This window comes from Protopterus annectens, chromosome 4.part1 (assembly GCF_019279795.1).
Source record: "Protopterus annectens isolate FY-2018-M chromosome 4.part1, PAN1.0, whole genome shotgun sequence".
In the NCBI taxonomy this organism is placed as follows: Eukaryota; Metazoa; Chordata; order Ceratodontiformes; family Protopteridae; genus Protopterus; species Protopterus annectens.
The window spans coordinates 374,771,794-374,791,099 of NC_056734.1; positions in this window are offsets into that span (position 1 = coordinate 374,771,794).

The following is a 19,306-nucleotide window of genomic DNA, read 5'->3' on the forward strand; positions in this document are numbered from 1 at the left end:
TGCTATGCCTCTAGAAACCAGCATTCTCCTCTGGCTGAACAGATTTTTTTTTTTTTTTAATTTTTCATTTATATTGTAGTGGGTGTAATAAAGCCTCTCAACAATACCATTTAACATAGAAATTCTCACATGAAATGTAAAATTCCGAATTTGTCTACCATATTATACAACATATTTGCCATAATACATATACAGAACAAACATCCAACATTTACATTTTATTACAACAGAACAAGCTTTCTTTGCATTTTTATTTGTTCTCACCTCATGCATAACCATAACACTTCCCCCCAATTTGAGCTGTATCATTCCTTCCATGGTCTTCTGCCTTTATACATTTCATGCTATACTAAGCACTATATACATAATACTGGGTACTCTTCTTCACCACCTTTCAGAATGTTATCATCATGTGGGCACACTATTTCGTATCTCTGATGAACTTAGTACTATCATCCCTAATCCACTACAGTTACAATTCACCCATTTTCTCACTCACTCTTGACTCTGTGCTTTGTTGATTGGTCTGCCTGTCACTGAACACCCTTTTACACCTCCTTGTCAAGCATTGCACTTGTCCCCTCCATAGCTTTTGCATCCATATCATCAATCCTCTTTCTGTATAAACTTCCACACGCATCCCTTTCCAAGGCTTAGTCCCAGTGAGCAGTTTAAGTTCTTATACTCATCTCCAACCCATCTCCTTCTCTTTATGCACCCAAAAAAAGGCATAAATCTTACTGATCTGGCCTGGCTGAGCAGAATGTGATCTGAATGAATCGATTCGAACTTCAAAGATTAACTGGTGAGGATGCTGCAGCCTTGACGAATCCAGTTTTGAAAGATGATCTTAAGGCAGCTTTGAGAAAGGCCAATAAGGGAATACTTTGGTTCAGATAGTTTTCTGATAGAGCTTTAGCAATTCTTCAGGTCAGTTTTTAAAGATTAGCTGTAGGACTTGTTCAACATCGTAATGAAATTAAGATCTCAAACCGATCATATGGTGATGTGTTTATTTCTGCTTACTCAAACTGAAAAAATCCAGCATTACGTCTCCCCATTTTGTTGTTAAATTAGTTGTTCACAGGGATTTTGTCTCAAAGACTTTCTAGATTTTTTATTTATTTATTTTTTGCATAGTTGGTCCATTTGAATCAGTGATGTGGATTGTTAAGGGCTGGCAAATGCAAAACAATAACAAAGGGGTCTTCATCTTAATTTAAATAGTTTCCCAAGAGCTCTGTTTGTCCTTTTGCTGGACCCTTAAAATTTGTTTGACTGTGTTGAATGTTGGTCCTTTTCATTATGTTCAAACACTTTATAGGGCTTGAAGATTCTTTTGTAGGTATGGTTAGGGGGTCTATATTATAATTTCAGAGCCCCGATAAAGATAGATTCTTATTTTCCCCCATTTTTATTTTATATATCCACTGAGGAAAGATAGTGTGCATTTTAATTCATTGCTTTTCAGCATGTCTGTAACACTTCAGCTTTTGCAAGGGCTCCTTAATGAGGCTAGTAATCCATCAGGAAAAAATATAATCTTTCATTATTGACCGATGACTTTCATGTTTATCTGACCAGTCTAAAGTAATGTTTGGTAAAACTTTTTATTACACTAAGTGAGTGGAGCCAGTTAAAATTGCTACCGGGATAAAACAAGAGATTTTGGTGTTATGTGTTCATGACTGCAAGATTAGAAGAGCTAACATTTATATTAATCTGCAGACTACAACATTTGGGAATTCTGCATCATACCTAAAAAAGGGTGTGGTGATATTTGAGATCATGTTTGCCTTTGTGCATTTTTATTGCAGGTGACCTTCATGTTGTATTACCATTCTATACTTACCACAAAAACTCTGTCTTCTTTATCTCCATTAGCACCAAGTCTGAGGTTGAAGGGTAGATCACTAAAGTTTATTTTGGTCAAGGTTAAATGTAGAGTAGCTAGGGGAAAACTAACAGTTTCAAAGATGAGATAAGATCTTCCCTTGCCAAATTTGTCATATTACCAGATTACATTCTAATTTAGAATGGTGTATTACTTGTATGATCCAAATTAATGTGCAAGCTGGAAGAAATTTGAGTAGGACATTTTTCCTAAGAAGATCCCACAAGGTCCCTGTGAGGGATTTCTGGAAGATGAACTATCAGTCATTTCGTTCTGTTACACCAACATCAATTAAACAAGGTCTGTGGAAAAAGTGGTGATTGGATGCAACTGTTTTTGGTAAATGAGGTTATACCAGATTTTATACTAGTATACCATGATGTTAATATATAGAATGTGGCACCAGTGAAGCTTCACTTGTGGGTTCAGAAGGGGTCCCTTAGAAGGAGGAGTTTTATTACATAGTGATGGCTCTGAGATTATAAGAAGTTCACAGATTTTATTGCAGTCATACAGCTAGTTACAAGCATGCATTCCTTAGGCATCTGAAGAAGAATGGACAAATCCTTTCAAGTATAATGATTTTTTTTCCAGCAAGGTTTCCATACTCATTTAGAGAAGACAAATCACTGGGATTTGTAGAGCCTTGCAAAGTGATAAAAGTGATCCTTAAGAGTCCATGTATGAGGTGTGGAGAACCAGATTCAATACCCTGTTGTCTACTGCAAGTATTAGCAGTCATGAAATGGCTGACCATGTCTCCAAAGTAGAGAATGTTTTGCCTGGCAATGCTTTAACTGATTTTTATACACCTAAGCATTTATTCCAAATGTTCCCAGGTCAACAACAAAAAATGCTGGAGGTGTGCAGAAACATGACTAAGTTCCTGAAAAGACATATTTTGGACCCATTTGGTTCTTCAACTTTTCGTTCAGTCAATGGATCGTTTTCTGGAGCAGCTTTGATCACAAAAAAGTTGATTATCATAATAGGCATTTTTTGTTATATCTGTGTTACTTGTGGTGGGGTAACCCAGAGGGTACTTTTAGCCTTCCATCTGGTATATAAAAAAATACTATCAGAAAAATAAAGTAAATAAAAAATGGAAGCAGACAGCCTCCTTCATGGAAGTATTTCATATTTTGATAAAACACTATAGGATACAGAGAAATAAATGTCTCAGTTCAGGAATTTTTCTCTTCCTGTTTCTAAAAAGGGGCCATTATCAAGGATGTGAAGTAAACATTATTCTCAGAAGATTTTCTTAGCATTAACACATTTGTTTCACACAAATATTTCCCTGACCACAAGTCCACAAGCTGAATCAGCTGCCCCTTAATGACCCTCTCCTTAAAGATCACAAAATCAATTATATAAAATCGAGTTGTAAACAATGATTTAAGTATAACTGTCCATATTCAGAGCAAATGAAAAGAAGTTTGCTTCTTGATGATCGGTGATAATCATAAGAACAGTAAAGAACGCTGTGTGGAAGGACAGCTATTCCTTATGTTATCTCTTCTTGAGAGATGATAAATATATAGTTTGTAAATGTCAGTGTTATGGAAAGTGCAATACCTTTATAGGTCCATAGGTTCATAGGAGTGTACTAGGCTAATAGCCCTGGAGCCTTTACAAGCCTAGCCCAAAAGATTCCCTGGCAACATGCCGCCCGACGTTATTTGCCTGTGCCTCTATCCAGCAGGACCACTGAAATGATCCCTGGGGTGAATTTTCTATTTCCCATCCACTCGTCAAGATTTCTCTTGAAGAGGGTCAGTGAGGTGCTTTGCTTGACGTATAAGGGAAGTCTAGTCCAGAGCATGGGCAGTCTGTGGGTTAGGAACCTGTCCCTCTAACAAGTTCTGCTGATTGTGGTAATGAGGTTGAGGTCTCTGATGCCTGTGTTATGGAGGGATTGGGATTTATTTAGATGTAGCATATCTATCAGTGCTGGGTCTTACATGGCCTTATAGGTCAAGCAGAGATCGCCTCTAAGTAGGCGATATGATACTGAGAAAAGTTGGAGTTTTTTTTAGTCTTTCTACATAGGACAAGTGTTTAAGGCCTAGGATCCTCTTAGTGAGGTATTTTTGTGGTCTTTCTAGTTGTTGCAAATGTCTAGTGAGGTAAATGACAAATGGGGCATTGTACTCGATAACTGGTCTAATGACAAATGGGGCATTGTACTCGATAACTGGTCTAATGAGGGAAGAGTAGAGAGAGAGAGACAATGACTTCTTTCTTCTTGGAGGTAAAACCCTTTGTAATGAGATGTGCCATATAGAAGGATTTTCTGACCACAGTGGCAACGTGATTATCAAATGATAGGTTGCTATACACTTGTGTTCCCAGATCTCTTATGATACCTTTGGTGTTCAGTGGACTACCATCGATGTGGTAGTTCATGGGTACTGTGTTCTTCCCGAAGGGAATGACAATGCATTTTTTGTCATTGAGCTTGAGGCCATGGTTCTGACACCAGTCATTAGTTTCCTTGAAGCCTTTCTGTAGAATGTCAACAATCATTTGGAGAGCTAATAATGGCTCCCAGTTTGCAGTCTTCAGTGAACTTGGTCAGTCAGTGTCCCTTGGATTTGGCCTGCACTTCAGAAAAGTAGATACCAAACAGGAGAGGACCCAAGACCGAACCCTGTGGGACTCCACTCATGACTGGTCGGTAGTCAGACTTGGAGTCTGCTACTTTCACTGTGTGAGTTCTATCAGTGAGCCATTTTGCAACCCACCTTGTGACATAGGGGTTGATGCCTAATTTAGTGAGTTTATCTATGATTCCTGAGTGAGGAATTGTATCAAAGGCCTTGGCCAGATTGAGGTAGGCTGTGTGAACTACCTTGCCTTTGTCCACAGCTCTGGTGACAGACTCGAAGAAGTCTACCAGGTTAGAGCAGACAAGATCTACCCTTAACAAATCCGAACTGTGTGGGGTCTAGAGTCTGAAGAGTTCCTGTGTCCTTGTTTATTAGTTCCATGATGATGTGCTCCATAGTCTTGCATACCAGACTCATCAGGCTAATGGGGCAGTAGTTCCCAGAGTCCGTAGTCGCAACCCCTTTGTGGAGTGGGATTACTGTAGCAGTACACCATTCGGCTGGGACAAAGCCTGAAATGAGGCTGTGATTGAACAGGGCACTCAGGTGAGGTACCAGTTCATTTTGCAATTCATGTAGAACACAGCCCGGGATGTTGTCAGGTCCCATGGAAGCTATATTCTTGGCCTTGGCCAGTGCAATTTTAACCTGTGCAGCTGTAATATTGGGTACTTGGCATTCCTCAGGTATTGTGGTTGGCCCTTTGGGGGGTGAGGGGGGGGGTAAAGTTGGCACTGAATCTGTAAGCCAGTATATTGGCAGTCTGTTGGCTCAGTAAAGAGTTACCATTTGTAGTAGCTCTGAGAAAATCTGACCATTGCCTTGTAGATTTTTGACATAGCTATAGAAGGCCTTGTGGTTGTCTTTAGTATCTGTTGCTATTTTGTTTTCAAAGCTAGCTTTGGAGGATTTGATAAGGGATAACAGCTTTTTGTTAAGGCTGACAAGGGAGTTTTTCCTGTCTTGGGAACTTTGCCTTGTTCTGCAACAGTTTCTTCCTTCTGTTGTAGAGTTTGTTTATGGCAGGGGACCACCAGATTGTCTTTCTTTTTTTGGAGGAGAGTGTCTTGATTCTACTGGAAATGGTCCATTCCATGCATTTGTGTACGTGTTCATATAGTGCATTGGAGTATGATTCTGCCTTCTTGCATTTATTCTCCATTTGCATGGGCGATGTAAAGTTAGCCACCTCCGTTTTTAGAAGCCCAAAGTTGGCTTTCGAAAAGTTATTTATGGTGGTTTCCTTTGCATGGGGTGTGGGTGGGATGTGGATATTCATGGTGACTAGCTTGTGGTCAGATCTGACCAGGGAGGAACTGACAATTGGTGTAGAGCAATGGTCACCCATATTAGTAATAACCAGGTTGAGAATGTTGCTACCCCTAGTGGGGGTAAGAATGAGCTGGTCCAGGGCATTGGAATTGATGAATTCCAAGAAACGTTGAGCAAGTATGTTGTTACTTGAGTAGTATTTCCAGTTGATTGAGGGGTAGTTAAAGTCACCCAGTATGTGGGTGTTGAGATGGACCTTTATGTTTTTCAGGGTGTTTAGGAATGTGGAGCGGGATTCTTGGGACATGGTAGGGGATCTACAGCAGAAAATAACCTGGATAGCAGTTTTGCCCAGTCTTAGCTGTATCTGGATTATCTCTGATGCGTTATGTTGGGCCACTAGCCCTGAGGTGTACATATCCTTTATGAATATGGAGACACCACCACCTTTACGGCTTTGACCCACATTTTGGGCTGAACAGTTTGGTATGAGTTACAGCCTGTTAGCACAGGAGTGCTTTCAGGTGCCTTGAACCAGGTCTCTGTAACTGTGCAAATGTCAGTGTTCTCTATTTTGAGGAGCGCTTTGAACGAGTGCATTTTGAGACTGAGACTTCTAGCATTGAGTAACATAACCCTCAGATTACATTTGCTTATAGCTGTTATGGTGGTAATTTGGTACTCTGGACTTTTCCTAAAAAGGCACTATAGGGGTGACAAGGGCCTTGACCAGTATACGGAATCCCAGGGGTGACAGATGCAGGCAATCTCTGGCAAAGCATCAAGGTCTGTCAATCATGTCATCCCAGGCAGACAGATACTGGATCCCCTTGGAGTGACACCCGAAACTTAGTCAATTATTGAAATCAATCATTTTTTGTTTGTACTGTGGTATCATTCTTGGTGATGGTAAGATGCTACTCAATGCTAGAGTCATGCCCTCCTGGGCTACATGATCTGAGAGCTCCTCCATGTCTCTTTTCATGTAGTCCAGGGAGGTGCATCTCAGGTCATTCACACCAACATGGACAATGACAGAGTCATATCTGTACCTGTTCTGGAGTGACCTGAGTGCGTGCATTATGTGGCATATCCTGGCTCCCAACAGGCAACTGACCATTACCTTCTCCTTATTCAACCTCGTGAGTGGGACATCAGTGTGCCTTACTATTGAGTCACCTATAATAAGTGTATTAGGTAAGCTGTTTTGCCTTATGGCCTTTGGTTGTATTGCACACTGTTTGTGTGAAATGTGTGTCACGTGGCTTGTGCTGTGGTGCATTGGTTGTGTGCATTTCTGCCTTGGAGGTCACTGTTGTTTGGGTTGATTTTTATTGAAAGCCTCCGTGAAGGTGTGTGTGTGTGTTTTGTGTTATTATGTGATAACTGTGAGGGTATGTGGCTATGTGTTCCTTGTGGTGTGGTGCTAGTGTTGACCTTTTCCTCTTGACTGGCTACTCCAGTCTTGGTTAGAGAGTGCATTGCTTCCAACCTGGATAAATACATGCATCTCTCGCAAGTCTGAGTGTGCTGGGGTAGGAGGAAAGGGTTGACAGTGTACATGAGGCAGTTTCTACATTGCCTCAAAATGCCCAGGTTCACCAGGTTAATAGGAGAAAGCACGGGTCCTGACCTTTGGACATGCCTGGAGGGGTGTGTAATTTATTAAGTACTGAGGCTGTTTCTTTTATAGTAAGTTTAGTGCTGGTAGTGGTCTGTGTGCTACAGTAATTGCTATGAGAAGTTAGGACTATGAGAAGTTAGGACAAGTGCTAGACTTTATAAGGTTGTTTAAGTGCAGAAAAGAAGTAGCAAGATCTAAGGGAAAATTTGAAGAGCAGACTTTCTGGCACCGGAAATACTTTTACCCTAGCTTAGTATCGCTGCGCATTGCGCAAACACAAGTTTTTAAGGCAGAAAGTTAAAAAGGATAGAATGCAGCCCAAAATGGCCAATAAGGTACAATTTCAGAGCTGGAAACCACTCCACTAGTGATTAATAGGCTGCTCAGTGCTTACCACTCCCACTGATAAACAGAAAGGCTTCTCTCTATCACAGAAAGGTCTTAGCAACTCAGAAACTCTAATATAGTCCTGAATTCAGCAGATCTGAACCCAGACTATTCTAGTAACAGAAAATGGTGGGAAAACAAGCAAACAGATAGAAATTTTCTGCTTTTTTGTTACGGTCACTGCTGCCAGTAAAGGTGTCAAAAGAAAAACAGAAATGGTAGAGATTAAGCAACACAAAAAGTAGACAATGAACAGGCTAAGCTGTGCTAATATTCCTCAGATGATAATGTAGTGGAGGGCAGAATACATGATCCAGTCATGGAATGAGTATTTGGAAGTATAAAGGTCAAATTTTAGTATCTTCTCCTTATGGGCTGAATGAAAGTTGAGTGTTCAGTAATGTGGTTTGTTTCTTTTGAGAAAATAAAGACAGCATCACTATAAAGAACTGGGAGGTTAGGGAGGATTTGGCAACATATTTATGCTAAATGTGGTATTAGTAATGATAATGGATGATGCTATTGTGAATGATTTGATTGTCACTACCACAAATGGCTTCCACTGGAGACTAGTGGTCATCTCTCATTAAGCGCAGCCTGCTAAGTTACTCTAAAAGCATTGTTATACTTGTTGGCTATCATCTTGGCTAGCAGGGACACCCATACCTCTCAACGTCTTAGCACAATAAATCTGAACAGAGCCAAAAATAATTGAGGGGTGTAAAGGCCCAAAATAGTGACAGATTTTAAATAATGCTTTTATATACTTAGAAAGTTGCTGGAATAACAGCGTTTGCATTCGCATGCATTTTCTGAAAGATATGAAGTCTGAAACTCCAATGTTTGTCATTATTTAGTGAATTCAGTCCTCAGTGATTTATCAGAAAACCATATATTTTGTGAGGAAGAGTTCAAAAATATGTGGCAAAAATATGGACAGTTGAGAGGTATCGGGGTATCACCAGAAAAATAAATGAAGGCTTGTGCCAAAAGTCTTCTAAAACAATACAGGAGATATACACTTCCCACTCCTGAAAGCTTTTACTTTTGTACTTACAAAGGACACGTTTCCCCATATTTCCAAATCTGTTTAGTATGCATTATATGAAACAGGTGAAGTCTATAAAAACAGCTCACAGTGAGTTCACTAACTAGAGGTTAATTTATTTAAGACATCAATGCAAAGGGCTCAAAATGGAATTTTCTTCTAAACTTATTAAAATATGCATTAATCAGTTAACTCCAGTTAGTTAATTTCTACACAGATCTACAATAAATGGGGCTGAAAACATGAAGTTATTTAGAATAAAAAGAACACAAGTGTTTTGCCACAGAAACAGCAAGAGATAAATATTAACAAAACAAGTCAAGTAATTAAGAAATAAAGTATACCAGAAAAAATGTTTTTTCGCAGATAGCCATGCAGGCTTCTAGTTTTACAAGGAAGGCAGGAGAGATGGTTACAGTCTTATCTGGGAGTCCTGGCTTTCTAATCGTAAGTGTAACAAAGACACAGTACAGATGTTTGTGCTAAAAGCAACAGGGTGTGGATACTTACTAGACAGTTAAGATAATGTGCTGAGGCAGTTTTACCACAACTATCATCCAGCTCATGCTCCTACTGTAACAAACCTTGAGACTGCACTTAGTGTTCTTCATTACTACTCACTTAATTTTAGCCAGAGAACAGTATTACTTTATTTTTATGAAGATGCTTAAGATGGTAAGTAAGAATAAGATGCCAGTAAAGAACATAACAGAGCTTCTTCTCCTACTACAAGTCAAGTCTGAGTTCAGTGAATTCCATAGAAAAGAGAGATCACAGCATGTCTGATACTTTACAGCTCCCTCTTACGACTGAAAAGAAAATCAGCTTTCCAAAACTTAAATGTACTATATGTTCAGCATTTTTGAGTCCGCCATTCAGTGGGGAATGTATACTCTGCATCAGTAACAGAGATTATTATGCTTGCCGATAACTATTACTCTGTAAAGACACAATGTATTTTCTCTAAAACAAAACAAAAAAAAATAACAAAAAAAAAAAAAGCATTATTCAAAATCCCACTGTACTATTTACTTGACATCAGATCCATGCTATACTACCAATGTAAAACACACAGTACAATAAAGAAACAGAAAAACCCAGATAATATAAACAGTGGCACACGGCAAATTTAAGCTTCTGTCTTTGAAACTGATCATCACTTAAGTTTTCCTTTGGACATCATCAAATACTGATACCCTGCCTGGGATACTTCATATTTTACAGTGTTCATTACATTATCTTAATACTGTTTTATGGGTTCATAAAAAACAAAATTCTTGTGAATGCAGACACAGTTTTTACAATCACTGTGGTTTTAAAATGTATTTTTTCCAGCATTTGTTATGTCTGTAAGCTTTTTTTTTAAATAAGGCAGGATCTTCAGCAGATTTTACTCTTACTTATTACTACATTAAAAATATGGATGTTTGAATACCACAACACAGTTTGACTATGCACTAATTCTCATTAAAATAGCAGCTGCTCTGTTCCTAAATCTCACAATAAAGAAACCAAGTTAGCAGCCCTCCTGTAACCACAATTCTGTTCTGTAAGTTCTCCTAATATCAGAGCAGATAATTTAATACAAACAGAACCTCAATATCTATTGTACGGCAAACATTTCTCAGGACTCCAAAATGAAACTCAAGCAAATAAGTGAACACAAATGCCTGACAGGAAGGACAATGCTGAGAAAGAATAGACTGTTTATGACTATGATGCAACCCAATACCACAGACCACATCTACAACTGTAAAAGATTCTAAACAACATCCTTTTACGTTTATGAAAAATGACACAAGTTATTTAATTAAATAACATATATGTGCATGCAATACAAAGTTTTAATATGCATTTGATCGATAGGCTTTCAGTGTGTGCCAGAAAACAGTGAATACAATAAGTGCTGACTGAACATACAGTGGAACTGGGGAACTTCCTATAGCGTATTTAGCTGTACTGTGTCATTTGGCTATATATGGAATTGAGATGGTTTACTGAATGGGTTAGGTATGTGTAGAAAGCCCACATTTCAGTTTTGTAAGTTTCATTGTAGAATGAAATGTTCAAGGCAAAATATATTGAAGAAACCTCAGAAGGCACAGTTTCTCAGTGTGCACTAAACAGTGATTCCTTTCATTTGAGAGATTTCTCCCTTCTGTGTTTTTGTGCAGCCGTGGAATTATATATATATATATATATATATATATATAAGTTCAGGGGAGTGTGGGGGTTTCCCCCAAAAAAATGCTTACATGTTTATTAGCAGTAGGTTTATGTTTTGGGCACTAGTGACGTATTACATTTGTGTTCATGGGTCTAAGTTCATGGGTCAAGACAGTGTGATGGTGTCATGTGTTGTCAGTAGTTTGTATGGATAATGGTGTAGACTAGACTATTTGCTTTATTTGAAATTTGCTGATATATATCTATATCTATCTATATATATATATATATATATATATATATATATATATATATATATATATATATATATATATACTTGCACACAGTTGACATTTATGAAAATAAATAGTCCCTAGAGTGGTAATGATATTTTTGAAACACTGTAAACGTATTGTACAATTAACTAGTGAAGTATTAAAACTAAACTATGTTAAAGTAAAATTAATCTTCCCTATATCAATAAATGCAGTCTTGCACCTTATTACATCTGATAGGGGGAATGTTAGATGTAGTAAAGTCCAGAAGAGATCAAGCGCTATAAAGATAATTCACTCCATGGCCAGCAAATAAAATAATCACTGTGCAAAACATAGAAAAAAATCCAAAGGGCTACAAGGAAGACATATACTGCTAAAACTAGTAGAATTTCATCTAGATTTCCTGTAAAACTAAAGCTGCGTAAAGACAGTGGCATTAGTGCTCTTATTATAACAAAACTATTACATAGCTCAGGGTATGATCCACTGCTTGAGACCAGTCCTTCAACATCCATGTAGTCAAGACCAACTGACCCAATGGAACTTTAGTAAAAATAGTCACTTACTCTGACATGACATCCTCAACATCTATTATTTTAGACATGAATATGTAGATGGCTGTAGAATATGGAGCATATAACTTTAAAAACTAATATGCTAGCTCCAGGAAGCTGCATGTCATGTGGTATATTTCTTTTTGAGATCAACCTGAATATAGATCTCATGAAGGTTAGAAGGCATCCTCAATAATTCTTGTGTTATTTATTCAAACTCACAACCATCCCATGGTGTCAAAGTGGGGAAATAATATATGATGACAGTGAAGAAATGTTTTCTTTGAATAGCTTATGTCTTTGAAAGTACAGAAGTATAATATTCAGTGTAAAAATACTCCAACTGCAACATAAACAAAACAGTCAATGGAAAACAAGTGTTGCTTCTGATTCTCTTCAGACAAACAAAAAAAAGTTAAAATCAAACTGCTGTTGCAACTTCATACCTAATAAGAATGTGTGCAGTATAAAAAGTGATATTTTTATTCTTTTTACTGGTTGTAGTATAAAATGGCATTCATTTTTAATTACAATTTAAGATGCAGTTTCTCCTCTATTATGAAGAGTAGGAGCCTGGTCTAAGGATGCTTCATATGTAATTATGCCAGCAATGTGCCCTGAAAATTTCATAAGAAAATATAAATACATTTTGGAGATACAGGCATTTATATGGAAAGAGCAAAACTGACCAAAATGCTAATTTTGGAGACAGTCTTGAATGGTCGGTAGTAAACTGGTTAAAAATCTTATGATGCTTATCAACATTTGTGATATCTTTCTTCTATTCTCTTCAGGCCCAAATTCAGGGAAAGTATATTTAGTGATTGAGGATGTATACTGAGTCTGCTCAAACTCAAATTATTAAATGTGTTCATTTAGTAGCAATTAGTACAAGTAGCTTTGACATAGACCAAGAACAAATAAATCCTGTCGTACCTCTAAAATGGAAATCTGCTTTGAAATAGTTAGAGAATATGTGAAAGGATATCCAAGTGGAGACCTCATAAATATTTTTAGCAGATACATTCTAGAAGTAAATTGTAGTAACAGCTGCCGTCCTAGTGGACTGAATCCTGATCTCTTCAAAGTCATGTTGAATTTATTATATTAGCAGGTAATGTAATTAGCTAATTCCATTAAAAAGTGGTCTGATTACTGGCTGGAATAGCCTGTTTCTCTTTCAGGAAAGAAATTATTGATCAATCTATTGAACAGATTTGGTTCTTTTAGTATAATATCTGAGTGACCTATGCACAGCTATGGAATGCAAAACTCTTTCCTGTTAGTTTTCTTGACTCTTTAAAATTATGTTCAGAGCCTACCTTAGTCATAAAAGAAACACTTATCCTCAGAGACACTTTGTCTTTGTAGAAAATAGTGTACATGTCTTTACACAATTAGGATTGAAGCTCAAAAAACTCCCTGATTGAGGTGACAGCAATTAAAAAGAATTTTCCAAGACTAAGCTCAAAAGGAAAGAAAACTCCCAGGTATGAGTAACTGAATGTTTACTGGTCTTAAATGTAATATTCCTTAAATAGGTTCACAGGTTTACATTAGGGTAATGACCACCAGGGTCTTTATAAGCTTAGCCATGCAACCCAACCTGGTTTTGTCTCCAAGTACCTTGGACATCTATATGGTGGAGTATGTTATCAAGGAGGAAGCTAAGGGTTATGTTTGTGGGAGATATGTTAGCTGTGAATTCATTTACTTACTATTGACCTCTGTACATCAGAAATATGGGGGTGAGATAGGCTTGCCACCTTTTCAAATGCCCAAAGTGGGACATTTTGAGTACAAACATCAGATTTTGCAGGGCAAAACATACCCACAGCAAGTACAAAGGACAGAACTTCACTTTTATGCCTAAATAAAAGGTTATACTTGTAGCATTCTGGTTGCTTATTCTGTTTCTTATAACATTTAGGTGTTTTAGATACAGAATGACTGTTTTATACAACTATTACATAAAATATAGGAAATATTTTTGTCCTAAAATCTCAGGACATTTGCCATTTTTTCAATTTTTTTGCATGACACAACTGCCCAAAGAGGGACTGTCCCTCGCAAAGTGGGACAGGTGGTAACCCTAGGGTGAGATCAGGGGTGAATTTGCAACTTCCCATCCAATGATCGAGGTTTTCTTTGGATATGAACAGGGATGAATTTTGCTTCACATGGATGAGGAGCTGAGTCATAGTGTGGAGATCCTTTGAGACACATATTGGTCTCTCCAGCAAGTTCAATTTATGTCACAGGCTAGATTCAAATACTTAGATATAGTGTTTCTGGTTGTTTTTTTATGGATATGCAAGAGATCCATCAGAGCAAGATCTGAGGATACCTTATATGCCAGGCATAGATCCCCTCACAGTAACCTAAAGAAGACTGTATACAGAGATAGGGCCTTAAGGGGATCTGTGTAGGACAGGTTTTCGTACTCGATTTTCCTGGTGTGGAACCTTTGAGAGTGTTCCAGTGGTTGCAAGTGCCTAGTGAGATACATGCCAAAAGGAGGCATTGTACTCAATGACTGCTCTTATAAGAGTTGAGTAGAGTTGTGCTATAACTTCCTTGGATCTGGATGCCATACCCTTGCTTGTGGGTTAAGGGACATAGAATGATTTTCTTACTATCTTGGCTACTTGTTGGTTGAAGGCCAGATTACTGTATGTATGTATGTATATATATATATATATATATATATATATATATATATATATCTTCCCATATTTCTAACTACTGGGTCAACTCTTAAGAGTGTTTTATCAATGGAGTAATTAGCTTGGGAGGATGATTTCCCAAAGGGCACTGTAATGTATTTCTTTCTGTTGAGTTTTAATCTGTAGCTTTGGCACCAGTATTTTGTTTGTGTTAGACCCTCTTGTAGGATGCCAGTGCCACAGAGAAAACCTATGACAGTTCCCAATTTACAGTCATCTGCAAACTTAAAACAAAAATGTAAACTCCTGTTAACTCCATGAAAAATGCAAGGCTTTTAGGACCTCCTGCTGTTTGTCTGGTTCCCTGAATGCATCATTATAAATTTTTTCAAAAAGAAATCTAGATGAAGGAAGGAATGGCAAATGGTTTAAGGTGAGCTATATTTAGCAGCTAAACATATCTAATTGGAGAAAAAAACTTTCTTAGTGATAAATGTAAAATATATTTTTTTCAACGTTTGGTCAAATTAAACTTATTCTGGGGTGAAGAGAGATGACAGAGAAAAATGTGGATGTTTTTTAGAGATGAATGTCATCAGGAAAGCTATCTTGAGCTTTTTTCAGGCAGGCGAAGGCATAGCTGGGAGCAAAGACAGTATAAAAATATAGCAGCAAAGTTTTTGAGTAATTATGTATATGTTTTTATCTATTTATTTAAATTTGTGTAGCAGGATAGATCAATTAATTTTATTTATTTGTTAGAGTAGTAATCTATTTACTCTCAGCCTTTTCAACCTTATTAGGTAAATCACCTCCTCTAATACTATTAGTTAAATTTTGCAGTACTAAAAAACTAAAACTATGATCATTAAAATCAGCCATCTTCCTTATATGTCCGATATGTTCCAAAAGACGTTCCCTCAAAGACCTACAGGTCTTCTCCACAGAGAAACAACAAGATTTGTTACATAAAGCCAAATAAACAAGGTTGCATGTAGAACAATCGGCATAAAACCTTGGACTAAATATAAAACCATTTACTGAATGAACAAATACTTTACAATCAGAAATAAATGAACAGGACATGCATCCCTGACATGGATATGTACCCTTCCTGTTAGAAACCTATGTAAAATTCTTACCACAACGATAGCATAGTTGTCTCTTAAGAGACAAACTATTCTTAAAACAAAACTTTGGTTCAGGGCCAACAATTTCACTTAACTTCTCATCTGATACAAGAATCAGCCAGTTCCTACGTATAATACCACGTATCTTGTTGACATCACTAGTATAGGTAAATACAGGTCTTACTCTATTATCTCTTACTACATTCCTCTTAGGGCATACATTATGTAAGGTACTAGAAAAAATATGGCTTAGCAGTATTCTTCCTAGCTTCTATAGCATCACTTGTAGAAGTAAAATCACAACCAGAATATCCTTTACCCAATAATTCATGATGTAGATCATCAAAAGCTTGATGAAACAAACTATCATCAGTATGCAGCCTTGACATTCTGAAAGCTTGACCCCTAACAATGTTATTAAACACATATCCAGGGTGCATACTTGTATGATGCAGAAGGGTATTCCTTTTACAAGACTTCCTATAAACACTCGTCTCTAACATGCCCATTTCACCTTTATATAAATGAACATCTAAAAAATCAATAGCATCAAAACAGAGTGCTAAATAGAAAATAAGGGAGTATCTTGATAATATGCATGAGTTTAGAAAGATTGCTGTTAAGCAACCGCTTTTGATAATAACTCCAGAGCACAAAAACTTTTAGTGCAATGACATAGACAGCAGAAAGTTGAAAGGGTTGTTACCAAACATAGGAAGTGTATAACAAAAAAAGTAACCACACATCCTGTAGAGGTATTAGAGATATTTTGCAAATTTTATGCAAATTTTTATAAAGCAGAGAAATGTGGAAAATAAAGAAAGGGCACAAATGAAATCATTTATGGAATACTTAAGAAAGCCCAGGTTAGAGAAGATGAGGCTTAACAGTTAACAATTAAGATAGAAGGAGATGAGAAAAAAAAGATGACATACAATAAATCAATCTGTAGGAAAGTCTCCAGGAATATGTGGATCAGAGTGTGTATGTTCCTTTAAGAGCCATTCCAGTCAGTGGGTATGTGCATATAAATACTGAGCACGTGCAAGTAAGAGTACCATTTTGTAGTGAGCAGCCAAAGTATAAGCATGCATGTGTGTAGTAGTCAGTCAGTTAGTTTGTTCGTTTAAAGGAGAACTGCACCCACAGACTCAAAAAACATGTTTATTTCATCATGTTTTGATGTTTCCAATATTTTAACACCACTCTAGGACTGTTTCCAGGTTTTTAAATATTTGCATGTGTAATTTCAGAGTCTGACTGCATGGGGTCTTGCATCTTGAAGATATTTCAAATTCTTCCTTATCCTCCAGGTATCCCACAATGCAGTGTTTGTCTTTAACACATTATGTCACGCAGGCTTCTTTGTTCAAAAGCTGCTGTGACTTCATTGTTTTTACATGCATACACTGGTGTCTTTCAGTCAGTCAATTTCAACTAAGATATTCTGCTGTTCAGTGATTACTTGAAAAACAAACACAGCTAATGCCACAGAACAGACTTTCTAAGTGCTTTTTACTGCTTCTTCTTTACAGAGATCTTAATTTGCACACTTTTGTCATGCCTGAGTTGTAGTTCTTCAGCAGTGTAGATAAAAAAACGGATCCTGGAAATGATGTCAAACGGTGCAAAGGCACAAATACATAAAATAAAAAACAAACAGAATCACCACGGCTAAAGGAGAAACTTTAAAACTTTAATATAAGAACAGAGCTGAAGTCTAAAGAAGTGGGTGTTAGGTCGTAAAAGCGCTTGCTCTGTTCTTATATTAAAGTTTTAAATTACTATTGTATTGTATTCAATTGTACAATTAAACATATACAAATGCTGCAAACACTTGATGCAAATGTGGTGGCACAGTTCATTCGTCTATCAGCAACCCATTATGTGAATCATTTTTCATCGCACTTAAGGTGCCTGAACTGCAGATGCTGACACTGTGTTCATGGACCATGGGTGCACTTCTGTTGACAGCCATTAACTGGCTACAGAATACCATTAAGGTATTACCAAATGTTGGGGTCATTTTATTTATTTTGTCCTTATTATACTGACTACTGTAGTGTTAATCCTTACATATCACTGCAGTAGAATTTCCTAGTGTTACATATTTCCCTAGGGGTCACATAGATTGTTTATTTTGCAATGCCTGATTTGATGCCACTGTTATGTTTTAAATTTTCTATTCCCATAGTGCAGACTAGCAAAGTGAATTGCAGCCAAAGACATAGATGACAACTGTTGACACGCATGCACCACAGACAATTGGAAAAACTGACTTATAATACTAAATATAAACCCAAGGAGCAATTTGAACAAAATTCAGGATGTACACGCCACCATTGCCCTATACTGCAGACATAGTCCTAATCAATGAGACCTGGCTAAAACCGTAAATCAGTAACATTGCTATATTGCCTCCAGGTTCCAAAATGAGTCTCCACACTCACCACTGCAGAGCACTGTGTCCCAGTTCTAGGTATTTGGCACACTTGCTCTTAAATGTCTGCTATTCATTCATATGCTCTTGAGAGAGAGACTGACACAGATATACCTGCTGTTTCTTTGCCTAAAATTACAAGGTACTTCTGACACCAGCCAAATACCACAATACCCTTCTAAAGGGGTGTTCAATTATATTGAGTAAAATAATTATCAATACAAAAGATAGCATGTAACTCAAGCGGTAAAGCTTTTCAGAGTGGCCCTGGAGTTATCACATCAAGCGCATACACTCACAAGTTAATAAAAACATTCACTGAATAACCAGGCACAATGAGAAGTTGTAAAATAGTTAATAAAATGATTTAAAACCTGTAAATACTGAATAACTGATATAAACATAATTTCATACACAAGAAATATAACAACAACAACACTGAAGGGTAGTTCACACTGATTTTAGAAAAAGCTCTGTCTAGCTGTAGTTCCCTGACTATCTGAAGAGTTAACTCTTCTTGTCTATTCTGAATAAATCAGCAAGGCAAGATTATACCCTTACTTGTGTAGGATGAGAAATTATGCCACACTCCAGTCTGTTGTCTGTCTTCAGCAGCTGAATAACTCAATAACTGCTCAGTAGCTGTAAAACTCGATAACTGAACATCAGCTGTCAGAGAACCTGCTTTTATAGCAAAATTAAAAAAATATATCTGACAGTTGTTATGACAATTCTATTCTCACATATCAAACTTTTAAAAGCCAACAGCTGTTGAAAGATTCTATTATTTCAGCTCTGGCACCAATGACATCTAGGTCAGCTGATTCTGCATAACATACATTCAGAATTCTCTTCAAAAGAAAATGAAGAGAAAACACTGTTTGATTCAAACGAACAGAAAACACTGCTTTATTCAAACATCTTCCTTAAATCAGAGTGACTATCAAAAGACACTTACAGAATTATAGCTGGTCATACCAGCATCTGTAACACAGTGTAATTTACAATTATTCCCAAATCTACAGCCAGCCATGCAAGCACAGGTAACACTCTGATATCCTCACAGAACTATAGCTAAATATAACCTGTTCTAACATTATAGCACCTTGGGTTAAGTTATGAATCTGTAGAGGTGTGAGTGATATTTAAACAGCTTGGGTAAAGCATTTTGATAAAGTATTGCTATACTAAAAACAGGTTAATTACGTACAGTTATAAAAGTTTGACTGATGTAG